At 28.5% G+C, this 14,734-nt stretch overlaps 1 protein-coding gene across 1 annotated transcript in view; it reads left to right on the top strand.

Moving 5' to 3' along the window:
* Positions 1 to 6,728: 6,728 nt before the first annotated feature.
* LOC147079016 (acid sphingomyelinase-like phosphodiesterase 3b) overlaps positions 6,729 to 14,734 on the top strand; it is a 259,878-nt gene continuing 251,872 nt past the window's right edge. The window contains exon 1 of the mRNA XM_085948705.1: positions 6,729 to 7,305. The gene's annotated coding sequence lies outside the window, so the exon portion shown is untranslated. The remainder of the gene's footprint in view (positions 7,306 to 14,734) is intronic.

Below are 14,734 nucleotides of genomic sequence, written 5' to 3'. Positions count from 1 at the left end.
AATACATACTGAATGGATTAGCGAGATTTAAAATAGTAAAGCAAATAATCATGGCGTACATATGGCCTTTCCGCTTCAATTAGTCAGGCAAATATGAAACTGCCGTAAAACGTATGATATCATGGTGGAATTACTTTGTTAAAAGTGAGAAGCATTGTTTTTTCCAATCTTTCTCATTTTTAATAATTTATGTGAAAAAATAAAATGAATCGGCAACCTACACACGGGTATAAATCAAACTTCATTCAAACTCAGTTTATTTCTAATGTAATTATTTTTTATTAAAAGTATTTTTTCTGTTATATTTTCGCTTTTATTTTATTTTCCATAAAAATTGATAAAAAAATCAATCCCGAAATTCCGGGATTATGTTTATCAATCCCGGGATTCATAGGTATCGAAAATAGCTCGGGATCCCTAGTTGGTAGGTATATGAAGTATTTTTAAAATATGCATATGACCATAATATTATATAACCTTAGGTCAAGTAATATATAAAAGGAGGTGAGCTATAAACATGTAAAATGGTTCTAGTAGTTGTCACGTGTATATCCTTTAGATTAAAGCGTTCCTTCTGACTCCATTCACCTCACTCGGATGTGATCGTAATTTATTGAGGCATCGGTCTTCACGGCAGGCGACAAGACCAAATCCCCGGAATGAATTTTACCCGTGACCGTTTTACGCTATTTAATTTTAGAAAAAATCCCATACATCATAGAGTTTTATTTTAAAAAATATAATGTAACACGATTTTGTCTCATACATTACATTTATGGTATCATATAATTAATATTATGTGCGATCACGTAACGCAATAAAATACTAACCTAAAAAGGCATATACTTATATGAAATCTATATACGCTAAAATCAAGACGATAAATAGCTGATCTTTCTGTTATACTTAAAACTGTTAATTAAATAATTGAATGTCCAGAACTATTGATCATGGTCCGATTTCATGTTGATTTTTTAAAAGTTAACTTATGTGTTAATAAACAATAAATACAATAATAATATCTTACCTACCTGAGAGCCTATTAACAGGCAGTCATTCTTCAACCATAAAAATGTAAACACTAATAACCTATAAAATATTACGACGGTTATGGCTATCAATTGTGGTGAACAGGAAGACTCAATAATCAGTTAAATGCGCGAGAGTGGTAGACCATGGAGCCAGCTTCATTATCATATTAACGGTAAGTACCAGGCATCCTTGGAATAACCCTCCTCCAGCATCTAAACCATTCCGTCATATTACAGTCCAATGAAAAGCGCCGCCATTATCTTTTGTATAGTTTTTCAGTTCAAATGTTCAATACCTCTGTTTAGCCACTCAAGCAATGCAGTAAATGTGATTTTTCTAATTTATTCAGTAACTATCTACACAAATATTTGTCATACTTAATATTGTATGCTCAGTTTATTTTATTGTACTTTTTTATTTCTAATTTATTGATATTTTATTATATTATAATTTATCCGATTGTAATATTGATGCCATACCCCTCATTAAATAAATAATTAAATAAAAAAGTGATAGTTATATTACCAGACTACTTTTATGAAAATTTTCAGGAGATTTTTGGCCATAATTGCGAGTAGGGATTCCAATCCCGGGATCCCGAGCTATTTTCGATACTTATGACTCCCGAAATTGATAAACGTAATCTCAAAACTTTCGGGATTGGTTTTCTTATCAATTTTTACGGAAAATAAAATAACAAAAAATACTTTTAATAACAAATAACTACATTGGAAATAAACTGAGCTTGAATGAAGTTTGATTTATACCCATGTGTAAGTTGCTGATTCATTTTATTTTTTCACATAAATTAATAAAAATGAGAAAGATTGGAAAAACAATGCTTCGTACTATTAACAAGCAATTTCACCATGATCTCATACGTTTTACGGCAGTTTCATATTTGGCTGACAAATTAGATTTATGAAGCGGAAAGGCCATAAGTACATAATGATTTGCTTTACTATTTTAAATCTCGCTAACCCATTTATTAAGTCTTTACTATCAGAAACAGCAATCTCATATTAAATTCACATTATTATTTATATTACAATATTATTTACTCCATTAAACTTATGTATTTCCAAGATTGAACATATACAATATTAACAATTAATGTCTTAAATAGTATAAATTATACTAGATTTATTTTTGACCGATTTCATCAATGTTATTTGTAAATATAAAAATTTTATATTAACAATGGAAAAAAATGCCAATCCCGGAATCCCGGGATTGTCAAATTGTAATCCCGAAATCCCGGGATCAGAATTTTGGCTCGGGATTGGATTCCCTAATTGCGAGGATTGATATTTTGAAATGTTTCTATAGTCATAACCTCTTTAAATCTTGAATTTGGCGTCATAAAACTGACAAACTGCTTCATGTTTAGTGGACAGGAAGTAAAAGTGCAGGAGTATCAAGACTTCAGTGACTTGTTTGCCTGCAGAAAGCCTTCTGGGAGTTCTATGAGTAATTGACTGGAGAATGATTGTAGAGGATTGGGAAAAGTTAAAAGGTTTGTTTAGGATGGTTAAGGTCCACTTCAGGTGGTAACACCAGAAAAAATGGATTATTGTCTATTTGTGAAAAGATTTAACAAGTGGATTAGAATATAATATTGAGTTTTTAATATACACATAAACAACAAAAGATATAATATGGTGATCATCATTAAAATTATAAATCCACACGGTCGCCTTTTTGAGTAGGTATTTATGACGATTTTGTTCGTTTCACTTTATCTTTAGTAGTCATATCAAAAATGGGTTCATATTCCAAAACACCAGTCAATATAAAAAACTCGGAAATTGTAGAATTAACAAAAACTGTAAGCAGTTTTTGCTGTATTCGTTTAGTTTATGCTCTCGATTCTAGCACGCATTGACAAAAAGAATTAAGAACGTTAGAATCTTATTATTTAATAAACTAATTTTGAAAAACCTCGCATTCATTAATAAGAATAGATTATAAATTTTGCGTGTATTCGGAATCGAATAAGAAAATAATTATTTCACAATATTTTTCGCAAGTTAACAGTATATTATATGAATCGCGTTAGTAATAGCATAACCTCGTAATAACTGGAAAGCTGTTTGCTTTATTTTGGTACAGAGTTATATACCTACGACAATAAAGGTATTGGATTTAATTCGCAATAGTCGTATGTAGACCGATCGCTCAAATAATAAGATTACACACCCACACATAATATAAGATGGAAGGTGAGAGTCTCATTAAGTCTACATTTTTCTATGATTTTTATGAATGGGTATGTTTCAAGTTTTTCAAAATAATATAAAAATCAATTGAGCGAATAATAACCCGTAATTTATTGGTATAAAGGTGGTCGTTAAAATAAAGAAGATAGATTTTTATAAAAAAAACTAACTTCATATAGAAATACAAAGCAGAGTGTATATTAAATTAGGTAATTTAATCAATATATAGAGGTATAGGACGATCTGGCGCCGGTGCGCCACGCAATCGAATGAAATTCGAAAATAAATAGACGTTCGTGAATTATAGTAGGTTAAAAATATATATTTAATATTATTATTTAATACTTATTTAATAATTGTGCATGTTTCAACGAGAAGAGAATTTTTTTTATAGCCTCAGGCATGATAATTCTCAATCCGCAATAATGAATTAAACTACTAAGTAGTGGAGAAAAACTGATAAAAACTCCTAGTACACTATTTCTGTATAAAATCGTAACGTATGTCTATTTATTTCTTTCGACAGTGCGGCGCCTAGTTGTCCCATTCTCATATATGGATAAAATCATAAACGTTATGAAACTATCTTATATAATACCATTATACGCGTTGAGAAGATTGTTGACTTTAATAATTTTACTATCAATTATTGATGGTAACAGAAATGGGATTTCCGATATTTTTTATATGTCACCATTCCAAATTTAAAACATATTATTCTGATATTCACTCATTTTATACAAAAATATTTTTGTTTTTGAGAACTATAAATTTTAAAACATAACACAAGAACTTAGGTGCTCTGAATTTTTTAATATAAAATTGCAATTATTAAAATAAAATACACTACAGCAGCACACAATTAAATAGAAATGATTGGACCTACCTGCAGGTGTGTGATGTGATGGATTGGTTTAGCAAAATAACTTGGGTTCCCTCAGAAATTTTAAAATGTATTTTTTCTGTCCACCTATGATACATTTATAGTCTAAAACTTTATTTCCATCTAAAAAAATGCGAGTGTGGTGAGCAAGCTAAACGTTACTAACATATTATTTACATTTTTTTTAAAAATATACCTCTATATTATTTCACCTGTATGTAATATTAAAACTTGAAATTTGTACTACACTAAATAGAATATCTTACACCAAATCACATATTTTGTTTCTGTATATAGTGTTGTTACAGGCAACTATTATTAATTAAATTAAAACACAATAGCCGGTAAAGTGATGTCAATATTGTATTGTATTTTATTTTAGTTACATAATATACTCTCTTTTTTGTAGAAGATTCAATTTTTACTATGAAAACAACATTGTTTTAAATGTGAATTTCAGCTATTACAACTTAACTATAAAATGTATATAGATAGGAGTAACAGCTCGGAAATTTTGGATGAAATATTACGAAAATTATTTATCAGCAAAGAGTAATAGTGAGACTTACTTGTAAAAGATGTGCCTTTGAGGAGAAGGTTTTCATTATAAACTCGTCTGTTTCAAGCAGAGAAGATACTTAGAAGATATAACGCAAAATTCCAAGAGATCATTTAGTTTCTTGATATTGAGAGGCATAGAGATAAGGTAAAATATAGTAGTGAAAGGATACGTTTAATACAACGGTAAATAATATAATGTAGTTGCCGGATAGAAATCACTTTATTTATTATTTAAACGGAAAGCGTCAAATCTAAAACTAAAACAGCTTCATATTTGAATAATTAATTGAGCTTAGTTATGCAGAAAGCAGCCATTCTACACGTAACATAAATAATAGGCACATTATTAGTGATTGGTTTGATTATTTAAATCTACATAATATCATACACAGAGTATGTAACTTTTTTAATAATACACTATATTATATTGTATCATAGTTTAAAGGTACTACGTGCTCTACCACATGATGCAGACGCTTGAATAGAAGTATAATCTGACTTGCCTGTTATTCAAGCCAACTGGATTCCGGTGTCTTGAAAGGCCGTTAAAACAATCTACAGAGTACATACGGTGGAGCTACAGGATCCTGGCATGATCTGAAATGAATAAAAAAGACTGGCGAACGACAAGGATTCTTGGAGGCGTTGTGTGGTGTCCATATACTCCAACAAGCGGACATGGCTTATTAAAGAATACAAAAAAATGATTTTGATGCATGTGCTCGGGGCACGTCATGATTCTTTGATTTCTATTTGGCAGAAAATTAATAAGCAATATTATTATTATAGGCTAGAACCTGAGATTGTGTGTAGAGACAGAACCATTTTATTGTTCCATAGTGTGGTATTTGACCGAATCAAGTGAATATTGACAGCTGTCATTTATGATTTATATTAATTATACACACATCAGCAACGATTTGCTTTGACGCAGTAATTGCAATCTATGTGTCAAAATATTAGAAGAGGAGCCTCTAAACCGTTCAAACCAGTCATATAATAGTTAAAGCATACCAAAATTTGAAAATTTTCTCACACAGTATTTAAGTATACAATATTACACAAAGCATAATAAAATCTATATAACTTATATTGTCACTCAAACAGAAAGCAGATTATGTCCGAACCTAATAAGATTATTTAGATCATAACAGATTTTGTTTATACGAGATATGGATGTCAGCCAGTTGCTCTACCTAATAGGTCCATACTCTGACTCATATACAAATTGAAAAACAATATGTGTACTTGCCAGAGTGGAACCCACGATGTTATAGACCAACGCTTAAGCCGCGCGGCCATCGTGGACGGTGAAAGCAAATTATACTAGAATAAAATAAACCACTAATATTAGTATGCACCATAACTATAATTTTTAATAAAATATATTTTTTTTGTTACGTGTGATACATTTACATTTAATTATGTAGGTAGGTACGTTGGTATTTGAAATTTATGGTTTTTATTTAATTTTTTGTCATGTGAGGGGTAAAAATTAGCCAATGTTTTGAGAATCTATGTCCCTAAATGAGCTACTGCACAAATTGAAAATTATTTTGGTAAAAGATTATTTTGTCGTTATTATCCATTAATACTGTGTTAACAACTGTTGAGTTCATAATACCCACTCGACAGGTATGTAAAATTAACGAGTGAAAAAGCAAAAAAAAAAGTATGTATGCATAAAATTCCTCTCGGTAATATTATACTTTCATTTAATAATCTCCGTTGGGGGCTTATCTCTTATCACGTGTTGGACATTATATAGCCCCGATGTCAGTTATGAAAAAAAAATAAACAGGTGTCATTTTGTTTTATTTGAAGCGATATGCAGCGAGCGCAATCATCCCCGATAAAAGATAAACAAAACAAATTTCCACACAATAATGTCGTAGGTAGCAAAGGGGTAGCGTAGGCGCCTTGCCCCATAGCTGCGTCGCGACGCCCCACCGTGACAGTTCCCTCGGTACTATAGCGTGACACTGGTCCCAGAAATGAAACGCCGCGCCCGCCTCAGTCGCGCACAGCCTGCCGTAGCGAAAGCACGTCTGCGGAAAGCTTGCGTGTGCGTTTCCGCTGAACCAATCTCATATAAGTATCTATAACCGCTGATTCGAAAGCTTTTAAATTATCTCCAAGCCATTTGCAAACGTGAAAATTTCTCCGGGTGCCTAATCGCCGAGAATATTACGTTTGGGGAGAGAATAATGATTTATTCACTTTGTTAAGTACTCGGTTTGTGTGAAATACATTTTTATTGCGATCTTTTATCGCGATAAGGAGGTAAAAACCGTAGTTGCTGCAGTGTAATCGTTTGTAAAAAATCGCGTTAGCCAATGCTTTTTCAGGCAGTGATTTCGTAAGTGTTATGTTTTCCTTTCGAAATTTATGTATTAGTGTCGCGTTATGAATGTTTTATTGCTACATTTCATCGTTTGACTTCAATTAAAAGTAATGTGTTGTTAATTCTTGCCTGTCAATCATTTAGTTGATAAGTATACAACAATTTAAGTATGACTAACAGTGACCGTTAAGTGGAATTGGAACTTAAACCGTTATACATACAATTTCTTTCTCTGAACTTTTTTGCTGACATTTGAGGTGATAAAGGTAAACTTTTACTGTATTTATTGTTACTCTTAAAATAAAACAAACCAATTTAAATTGCTATCGATGGATATCAATAAATAATTCAAATATATAACAAAGTATTCTTCAGAAACAATAACGACAGAAAATAAATAATATATTATAACCAGAGAAAGCTAGTTAGCGATATAATATATTTAAATATATGACAATACTAACTATGTTTCTACCGATAATTCAGTTATATAATATACATTGTATATTTAAGCAATGGTGATATAACTTTACTTTAAACACAATATATTCATTTTTTAACATAATAATATTATGGTCTTTGTGAGGTTTATATAAAAAGAGTACAACTTTACAATAATTCATATATTTTATAAACTTAGGATAATAGTTAGTTACTCAAAATCTACAGGTTGATATTAATGAATTTTTAAAATAAAATTCAAAAATAAAACAAACAACTAGGTACAACATTGAATTATTGTATAAAAAAAAACTTGAACTTATTAATTATTTCATGCTTGTCTATAATTACTACACGTCAAAATATTTGGTGTACAATTTATATTGTTTTGATGAACCGATAATAAATTGTACTAATATTGATTTTTTTTTAAATCTAATAAACTTCTGATAATACGTAACAAATGAAATCCATAATATGAAAGTATCATGTCCGAGCTTTCACTAAGGTTGTTTTGTTATCCAACCCCTATTCAAAGTTGTGACAAGGGAGAGGAGGATGAGAAAATATTGCAAGTACCCATACGCTAAATGGACGCGAAAAGAAACAACTCTCATTTATAACAATGGTAGACTTGCACTGCGTCTGTCATTGGCTTACATTTAACAGGTACTTTTGTTTTCGTTTATTTTGTTAACTGTCAATTCATGGTGGAACTGCATTGTATTGTTGTTTAATTTAATAAAACGCATTTTTTGTAGTACTTACTCCACTTTTAATCAATAAATTAGGACCGGTTTCGTCCGCCTCAGAGGGACATTTTTTTCGGTCCTAATTTATTGATTAAAAATGGAATAAGTACTACAAAAAAATGCTTTTTATTAAATAAACAAGGTAGGTACTTTTGTATTTTAGCTATTCTGAAATAGGAAATATTCCTACATATTAATTGAATAAATAACATTTTTTTTAGCAATATGTAGATAAATTTTTTTCATGCTTTGAGGCAATCACATTTGTTTTTTCATGTTGCCTTCCAGTATTATCGTTCTGTGATATTATATATATGAGATATATCAAAGGTGAACAATGTTATATTTTATAACTAATACTACAGTACCTACGAAAATATTGTAAAGTGGATTCATTTATTTTATCTAATATTGAAAATATATTATATTTTAAAGTAACGTTAGTATATCTACCTACTATTATTTCAAAATAATTAAATATTAGGGGTCGATAGTATTAATATTGGGGTTGTATTTATGAGATATTCCTAGAGTAAACAAACCTCTACTCTGTGGAGGCCCATATGATCCTATTAGGATCGGACATGGTCAAAAAAAAAAAAAAAAAAAAAAAGAATGGTAAGAATCAAACTCTTTCTGTGATTTGAATACTTAAGCAAATACATTGTTTATCTGTGTATTCTTGTTAATGGTGTAATAACCAAAATAGTTTTGAACTAATAAACCAACCCGAGGCCATCTTTAATCAAACCACGATACTAATTGATGAGTCGTAATGGTATTCATAGTAATAATTATTGCATTACTTCGAATACAATGTGATAACCTATTGAAAGTCATTGAAAAAAATTGATGCCGTATGTTGTTCATATTATTAATTTTAATTGTATATATTTTTTTGATTTTGAACAGTTATAGTTTTTTTACAAATAGTTTACCATATTAAATTCGAATAATAAGTAATAGTTGCTAGCATTACGATCAAAATTCACAGTTCGTGCTGTCGTCTTGATGCAAAGCTAAATAACTTAAGTTAGTTTGTGTGCGTTTCTTTGTAGGAAATAGGTCTTTCTTAAAGCCTCCCTGTTTTTGTTATACATATTTATTTTAGTTATTTTAAGTGAAAATAAATCATTGAATTAATTGAAAATAATATTATTTATTGAGTATTTTCTATATATTTGTTATGTTAACTTAATAAGCCATGTTTTATGTTATAAACATGAAGTGCATTCGGTTTGAAATTGCGTAGTCTGCACATACTTCATGTTTGTTCGGATTGTTTTTTTTCTTCCCCGCGAGATCAGAAATTGACAACGTCTGAAATGAAATGGCGCCGAGGTGGAAGGGTCAATTGGCTCTATAAAAAAAGACAATGAAAATAAACGAGAAGAAGGGTGTGAAAGCGCGAGATAAAAATCTCAAAACGTGAAAATACGTTATCGTACGCGTATAAGGTAATATTAGTTTTATTGGCCGGATTTAGTCTTATCCGACAAGGTTTGCTTTGTCTCTGTTGGCATTTTTTTGTATCTAACAATAGTATTTGGTAAACTAATGTATATATTATTAAAAGAGAAAAATACACTCAAGCAATAAATGATTGCCATTATCACTGTAAACATACAGTATATAGCCTGAATCTCACTGTTTGAAAATGTGACAAGTAATCGTAACTTATTATTATCATAATTCAGATTAATCCATAATATTTAAGTGGCTAAACACAAAATAATGTAAGAAAGTGTATCTTGTATTTACATATATTTATAAAAATAAAATAATATATATTCTGTATCAACCACCTAGGCTAGAAACCACGTACATGTAATACATGTACGACGCTAATATCTGTAAATCGTGTATTGTTTTCAAATTCTAGTTCTATCTAATTTTTGGCTAAATTTTCTGAAATAATACTAAAAATACATTTTCTTTATGCTATTTTAATATCTTAATGAATTATACTATAATTACAAAAATATAAATTGAAACATAAAATCCGTTCAGTACATACATTTTAGATTTATCTAGTTCAGAGAGTTTATATCTTTATTTTATATAAAATGATATTTCTTGACCTATCATTCAAAAACTTCAAAAAAAACGTACAATATATTTTTGAATTTTCATATGTTTTCACCCTTTAATAATAATTAAACAAATAGTTTTATGTATGGTTTTAGTAAGAAAAGTCAACTTAGAAACTTTCTATATAGTAATTGTATAATATATTACTATGCTTCATCTGTAATGGAAAAAAAAAGTTATATAAAGTACTATAAATCCTATTATTGAGGTGGTATAACTTATTTTCTGTTCTAATTTTGTATTAATAAATCATTGTTAACGTTACTAAGTAATGTGCCACAATTTTTAGAAAAATATAAGGCTTCATTGAATCTAATAATATTTGTTTAAAAACTTTTCTTCTGTTGTGTTATTGAATTTATTCCAGAAAGAAATTCATTCGTGAAAATTACTCATTCAATCTTGTAATTTTTACTAATTTTTATTAACTTCACTATAGATTCATAATATTATATTCAAAATATTTTTTGAGACTTTGTTACTTGAAACTGTATAAATACTATCCATGATTTTATCCAACTCACTTTACTATGCATACAGAATATAGTCTAAACTCAATAATACAACAGTTAAATTATGACCAGGATTTTTTTCGGACTTATATGAATGAGGTGTAAATAAAAACTCTACCAGAATCACAAAACCAGTCGATTTTGTTCGTTGAACGTTGTCTTTATAAATAATTAAAATTTGAATTATTTAGTTCACTCGGCGTACTTCCGTGGATCTAATTTATAATTTTTGTATTTATTCTGTATCCTTTTTTATTTTGTTTTTTTATAATACTGCTGACATTTCAATTTCTTTATTTTTATACTATTTCATTGTTTTTTATTCATGTCAAGAGCCTTTTAAATTTTAAACTTATAAAGTTCACCGCAATATGGTAATATTTTTTTTAACAAACATACTATATTGAAAATTATTCTGAGAAAATATATAACTTTTTCTTTTATTCAACGAATAATTCACAAGATTTATTAATGTACCATTTTAATTATTGAACATATATAATTTTAAAGAACACTTCTGAGAAAATATATTATAACCAATAGAAAAAGCTTTTAGTAAAAACGCTCCGGGCTCGATCCCGGTGAGGACACAATATATTTATGTGATTTTCTCAACGCCCTGGTATTTGTGGTTGTTTCACTTATATTGATAAATATACTACTGTCATTGGAGTTCTATGTCAGTTGTAGTGTTAGTGTTAGTGTAGAAGAATAAGAATCTATCTACCTACTAATCTAATGGTTTTTATAATACTCTATGAAGCGCTTTTTTAATGGCGTTACTTATTGGCAAACTGCTTTTGTATTTTTAATCGAAATATTATAATTACCTTAATTAGTATTTGGTTTCAGGATCACACCAAATTTTCGTTACAATATACTTGCACTCGCTAATAATTTGATTAGCTATTTTTTTAATAAACGTATTTTTTAGTGGTAGTACCTATTATATTATTTTCTCAGAAGCGTTTTCAAATGATGTATGTTCAATAAAATAATATTACATTCTTGTGAATTATTTGTTGAACAAAATAAATTGTTTAACAAATAAATTTTAATTTGCGTTATACTACTTGTCAAAAATTGTTATTCTAATTTCTTTATCATCTTTTAACTCTTTTTTCCTCTTTTATCATTTTATACTGTTTTTCTAATACTGCTCTTTTTTTTTTTTTTTAAAACACTGTTTAAATACTTTTCATTATTTTTTCGAGTCATTTTGTGAACATTTTTAATTAAATTAAATTGGTAAAGCTCAATATTATTGTACCGACCTTTAGTTCAAACAACCTTCTTCCAAAGAAATAACAATTTTAATAGTAATGCTATAGATTTAAAATTCTCACAAATCAATTAATAAGTTTTGATAAATTTATAATAAAGTATAGTTAATGCAACATTTTCATATTAGTATATTTAGATGATACTGATGCAATGAGCAAGATACATACGTCTTGATATGAGACAATGCTGTATTAACGATTCGGCTAATCATTTTTTTCATGTTAAAAATGTATCTTATTCTTTATTTAGGAATTCTATTCTACGTATCTTTATTTTTGTTATCAAGGTTATAACCTTATTCGGTTTAATGAAAAAAGATATCTTTTAGCTAAGAAACTTTTAACTTCTTTAGTAAGTCAAGTCTTCTTCTTCTCTTTAAGTCTTCAAATAAAAATAGTTTTCTTTAAAACAAATTTTTCTTTGAATGATCATAAAATCACAAGAATAAAACTTTAACTTAATTTATTATTTACGATTAAGCAACAGGTGTAATATATAATAACTTTTACAACGTTTTTCTTAGCTCGTATTATTATTTGTCCGGTGGTTCTTTGTCCGGTACAAAGCTTGCAATCGATTTTTAACTAATTTTCCGACTAGCTAGACATTTGAAACTTTTAGAATATATCAGAACATGATGCTAATGCATTTTTAATACGTTTAGCCATCTTTAGTTAGAATTGAATTCATTTTCAGTTAATTCTGTTTTGTATGAAAAGTTAATTTGAGACTATTATCGGTTGCTAGGGGTCTGGGGTCCTAGCAAATAAATTATTAATATATACGTCTGTTACTATGGAAATAAATATGACGTCGTTACCTTACTTTGAAAAGGTTCTAATTATACTTGACCATGTTTTGAGCTATGATCGTTTAAAATTTGGAATGGTCATATTTTTAATATAAAAAGACATGTAGATAGAATTTCGGCATACTGTTTATTCCCATATTTGACAATAGATGATGCTGAAATGAACGTATATGATAGAATATGGCTAATGAAACCTTTTCACACCAAAAAGTCATTTTAGGCCAAAATGTCAGTTAGAACCTTTTCAAAGTAAGATAACGACATGTCAAATACACTTTTCTTTGATAATTTAAACTAGTCAAGTCAAGTTTATATCGTTCAACAGAATTTAAAAACGTTGTATATAAAAAGTTTTTTTTATCTTGTAATTATTTATTATAATACTATAAGTATATGAAAAAAAACATGCCCCACTGATAATATGAATTATTTCAAATTTATATATTGTTTTATTAGTCGATAAATTTAATATAATTTGTTGTAATACCATTATCAAACTAATAAATTTTAACACATCGTGAGTTTAATTTATTATTTTATTACTAAAATTTATAGTGTCAGGATAAAAATTTACCGTAAACGTAGAAACATAACATAAGTCCATTGGAATGAAAATGTAGGTTGAAAGTATCAAATATTTGGATCAAGTCAAAAATAACGCAAACAAAGGGGGTAATTTAATCTCCATTAAATATAATATGCATATCATACCTACATAATATAGTAAATAAATAATATATTTGCAATAGTTATGGTGTAAATATTTAAAAAAAAATCTATTAAAATGACAAAATTATACAACTTTTCATCCTTATTTTACATTTTTTTAAAGACTATTTTTTAAATTTATTAGGTAAATATTTCAATATAAAAACACGTGGTAAGCCTCATATATAGTATTAAAATTAAAATAGTTTTCAATCAAGAAACTTAATATATTGAATTTGATATTAAGATACTATTGTAAAACGGAATTCTAATTAAACGTAAACTGAAAGTTAAACGCAATATTTAGAATTTATTCCACATAGGATACAAATTTACAGTATTGAAACTATTCATGCTAACAGATTTTAAAGAAAAAAAATATTGAAGATATGGATGATAGCTGATAAGAGTACGCAATGTGATAAAGGTCACTAAGCAAATGAAATAGAAATGCGCTGGAGATATCACTCAGCGAGTGAAACAACCGCTGGACAAAATGTCGTCATACAGTGGTATCTAAGGGGCACTAAACGCCCACAGCACGTCCTAAAACCCGCTGGATATATGAGTTCATAAAGTTCACAGCAAAATATTAGGGACCGAGAAGAGTGGATAGATATAAAAACATTATTTTTTTCTTTAGAATTAGAGCTGTAATATTATTTATTTTAAATTAGCTGATTCTGTCCCAATAAATCAGATAAAACCGGTCTTGATTTGACTATGTAAAATAGGTATTGTATTTTTATTAATACAGTGTCTTTATCTTTGTTTATCAGTTAATATTTTCATTTTTTACTTTTCTTTTATAATAATAATACATTCATGTTAATCCTCCATGGAAAAGGGTTATCTTGAACGTCTTTGGTTAATATTTAATTAAAACAAAATTTTGTCCAAGTAAATAAACTGACATTGTATTATATTATTAATTGAAGTACATGACCGTACTTTAGTAGTACTGGTTTAAGATGGAAACAAGATGTAGACCTTATCAATTTCCTTTAATGCCACAATGGGAGAAATACAAATGAATATAAATGTAAACTGACCGGCAGGCATCTGTCATTTAGTGCTACTACTGCCTATTTTACAT

The sequence above is a fragment of the Rhyacophila brunnea genome, unplaced genomic scaffold (assembly GCF_057557595.1).
Source record: "Rhyacophila brunnea isolate RB1 unplaced genomic scaffold, BYU_Rbru_1.0 scaffold_10, whole genome shotgun sequence".
Taxonomy (NCBI): Eukaryota; Metazoa; Arthropoda; class Insecta; order Trichoptera; family Rhyacophilidae; genus Rhyacophila; species Rhyacophila brunnea.
The sequence above is the reverse complement of the archived record's forward strand: the minus strand, read 5'-3'. Positions and strand labels throughout refer to the sequence as shown.